At 42.0% G+C, this 4,295-nt stretch overlaps 1 pseudogene; it reads left to right on the top strand.

Moving 5' to 3' along the window:
• Positions 1-3,472: 3,472 nt before the first annotated feature.
• Positions 3,473-4,204, top strand: LOC110338478 (annotated as a pseudogene).
• The last annotated feature ends 91 nt before the right edge of the window (positions 4,205-4,295 follow it).

The raw sequence follows: 4,295 nt of genomic DNA on the forward strand, positions 1-4,295 counted from the left end.
AAAAAAAAAAAAAGAAAAGAAAGGAAAACATTTTAGTTTTATGGTTTTTACACAGATTGATTAGTTTGTGGTAGATTATGACTTTTCTTTTTAATCAACTCCAACTCTGAAGGGGCCGGACCAAGTACGTAGAGGAGAGCTGCTCCGAACTTGCTTTGGCTTCCTTTTTCTGAACTGTCTTTTTAAAAGGCTGTAAGAGGAAGCCTGGGAAATGCGAGGAAGGTTTTTAATCTTTCTCTTTCTTTTTTTGAAAGCGTAGAACTTGGCCTGAAGGTTGGCTCTTTGCATTCAGTGGGGTCTTGAGAGATGCCGCACTTTATCTCATCCTCACTGGGAAAATGTGAACACGCATATTAGGATGCAAACAAATCAACAGTTGCTGAACACGGCATTGAAAGTGTAGCTGTTCCTAACTGAATTATCATTGCGGGTGACGTTCTCTTTCTGAACCTTGAAAAACTTTAGGGGGGGGAGGGAGAAAAAAAAAAAAAGACCCTGGTAATACAAACCACATGGTTGCCTCATTCTCCCGCCCGCCGTTCTTGGCAGAACAAGCGCTGCCTGGCAACCTTGCTGTCAGCTGGGCGGAGTAATCACAGCACTATTGCCCTGTAGTTAAATCTAATGCTTTCTTTCTGAGAACTCATCAGTGGATGCTTTTTCTTCTTATCAGTTTTCTTGGTAATGTTTGAACAGGGCTTCTGTGCATGAGAACACATCCCTGTAGAAGGAGTTGCTCAAATAATAATAACACACACACACACACACACACACACACACACACACACGTGCTCTAATGACTCTAAAAGGGGAAGTTTTAAAATAAAGAAGCAACTTGCAAGGATTGCTTTCCTCTTGTTTGTTGCTTTGGACTTTGGCCCCACAGAGGCCTGTAACCCAGCCTGACCTTGCTGGCCAAATTCCAGTGTTTTCCTCAAGCCTTCTAGAAGAGCCTTTCTCCCTATGGAAACTTCAAGGGCAAGCTTTGAATATGTGAAATTCTGAAATCAGAATGCAAAACCTTATGAGAAAAAAAGAGAAGTCTTCTTGTATTTGGCCCTGGTAAACAACAATATAAAAGGCATAAAAGGCAGTACTTTAATTTCAACATACTTAAAAGAAAAAAAAAAAGTGCCTTTGAATCAATCCAGTAGGCTGAATTAGAGTTAAGATGATACAATTATGATAAAGTGTGGTGGCACATGCCTTTAATCCCAGCACTTGGGAGGCAGAGGCAAGCAGATCTCTGAGTTTGTGGCCTGATCTACAGAGTGAATTCCAGAACTCACAGAAAAACCCCGTCTCAAAACAATTAAACCAAACCAATCAAAAACAAACAAACGAAATGTTATAATAATGGAATGTTCGAAGACAGCCTTCCAGGACAAGGAGACCACAGCCACAGGGAACATGGCTAAAACAATACTCCAGTCGACGTGAAATTAAAATCCATCTGGCAGAATGTTCCTTTAGACAAATGCACCAACAAAGACTTTATTGAACGTTTCTATTCCTCTTGAATTCAGCAAAGTAACATATAAGGTGCCCAGTTGAGCTCCTGTGCAGGGCTGCGTGTGCTTCGAGATCCCGGTCAAGAGCTCTGAGCCAGCCCTTAAAGGCCTATGATGCTCACCAGTGCGCACAGGCCTTCTTCCTTCTTACACTTGTCATTACTTTGGCTTCTTCTCGAGTACGGTGACTCTAAAGAATCTAGAAAGAAGGCGACTTCCAGCTCAGCAGCTACAGAAGGTCTGGGGAGCGATAGGCTTGGAGAAGAAAACTCTCCACGGTCCTTGAACCCAAGACTCTGAGAGTGCTTTAAGTTAAGTGTGTTATGACCCAGAAGGAACAACGAAGGTCTTCAAAGGCATGCAATCCAAGGGCAGCCTTTGTTCCAACTTTGTGTCATATGTGATGTTCTTCCTGTGAGAAGGCAACATTTTATACTGCATTTCTTTGATGGAGCTTTAAATCCTTGCAAGACCCATTTGTCCTTAAAAGCTCAACGTTCTTCCTGTTGAGAAGCTCAATAAATAAAGATTGCCAGCATGTGGGTAGAGTCAGGATTGCTTGATGCTCCCAAAATCCTTGTGGTCCTTGTGGGTTTCATAGTCTTTCTAGAGGGAAAGGCATCCATAAGGTTTGACAAGAGTCACAAAAATGACCAGTCATCCTCTCTGGGTGACTTTTAGCTTTGTTAACACATTTAAGCTTCTTTCCCTAGAAAACTGTATAAATGTCATGTCTCCCACATTTTCCATATGTTAACATGACATTAATCTGGAGTCTAACTTTTCCCTTAGTTCCAAAATATGTCACTAGCTGGTTTTGCTCTTTTGCTGCTGCAATAAAAAATTATTAATTTTTAAAGTTAGCATACAAATTAATGGGTTTCATCATCACATTTTCATGTATTATCTATTATTCATATATATAATGTGTCATTATACTTTGTTCTAATTTTTCCCCTCCCCCCTGGCATCCTGCTGAGATCCCAGTCCCCTCTGGTTAGTTCCCTTCCTCTCCCCACGAATCCTCCCATCTGTTCTATTTGGTTATTTTTAGCGGGGGGGGGGGCTATCTGTTTATCTTCCTTTATATCTCATTAAGCCTATCTCCTCCTGCATCCCTCCCCCGATGGGACTTTTCAATTCAGTGGCCTCCTGAAGCTATTTTTAATTCATTAATAAAATAATAAGCAAAAATTAGGTTTTTTTTCCCTTCAATGCCACATTTTTCAAGTGCTAGAGCATACTGTAATGACCATAGATCTTTTCTGTCATTATAGGAAGTTCTGAGGGCTTAGTACCACTACCAGCTGTATGATCGATCAGGACATAGACTTGTCTCTCTTTCTTGTCCTATCCCAGGGCCTTGAGCATCCAACTTATAGTAAACGCACAACAGAATTTGCTGAGAAGTAGCGTTTTTAGTTCCTTCATACACCTAATGAAACAAGACTACGGGTTGAGAAGACACAACTTTAAAATATTCCCTCACTCTGAGCAGGAAAGGTATATGAGGTATTTTTGATTGTTTGATTGGTTGTTTTTCAAGATGCGGTTTCTCTGTGAATCCTTGGCTGTCCTCCTAGAATGCCCTCTATAGACCTCCTTGGCCTTGAACTTAAAGACATTAAAGTGCTTGTTAAAAATAGCCTCCCCCATAGAAACAATGTACCATAGGATACAAGGCCCCACAGTCAGTCAGCCTTCCCAAGAGTTCCACATAGTATTAAAGCCAGGTACCAGCTAATTTGTGTTATTCTAGGACTATGCTGACCTCACGTCATAAGAATATTTGCCTAGTTCTCTGTGCTGGGAGTGGGGTTTTACAGCCATGGTCTAAGAGGAAAAGGAATGCCTTTCCCGTCCCGGACTAAACGAGGCAGGCTCGTGGGCCAATGACACCCAGAAATTAAGAGTTTTTTGAGATCCGGGAGGTCGCGGAGCACTGCTCCACAGCTGTCATCATGTCACAAAATGAATATATTGAATTGCGCCGCAAGCGATATGGATATCATTTGGACTACCATGAGAAAAAGAGAAAGAAAGGTCGGGAGACCCATGAACGTCCAAAGAAGGCAAAAAAAAAAAAAAAAAAGATTGGCCTGAAGGCTAAGCTCGACCATAAACAGCGCCATGCCGAGAAAATACAGATGAAAAAGACTATTAACATGCATGAGAAGAGAAACACCAAGCAGAAGGACGATGAGACGACTCCACAGGGAGCAGTCCCCGCCTACCTGCTGGACAGAGAGGGGCAGTCAGTACTTTCCAACATGATTAAGCAGAAACAGAAAGAAAAGGCGGGAAAATGGGAGGTCCCTCTACCCAAAGTTCATGCCCAAGGAGAAACAGAAGTATTGAAAGTTATTCGAACAGGAAAAAGAAAAAGAAGGCATGCAAGAGAATGGTTACTAAAGTCTGCTTTGTTGGAGGCCTATGGGTCTACGTTTCAAAAAAGCCTGTCACACACCCTGAGCTGAAAGCTACCTTTTGCCTGCCTATTCTTGGTGTGAAAAAGAATCCATCATCCCCATTATATACAACCCAGGGTGTGATCACCAAAGGTACAGTTTCTGAAGTAAATGTGAGCGAGCTGGGCCTTGGGACAAGTAGACAAGGTGATTTGGGAAAAGTATGCTCAAGTTACTGACAATCCTGGGAACGATGGATGCATAAATGCAGTCTTGCTGGTTTGACAGTGATGTCATTCATACATGTCATTCCACTCAATAACGAACAGTACACACTGTCAGGAAAACACCATCACTGGGATCTTTCTGAACTACC

This window comes from Mus pahari, chromosome 21 (assembly GCF_900095145.1).
Source record: "Mus pahari chromosome 21, PAHARI_EIJ_v1.1, whole genome shotgun sequence".
NCBI lineage: Eukaryota > Metazoa > Chordata > Mammalia > Rodentia > Muridae > Mus > Mus pahari.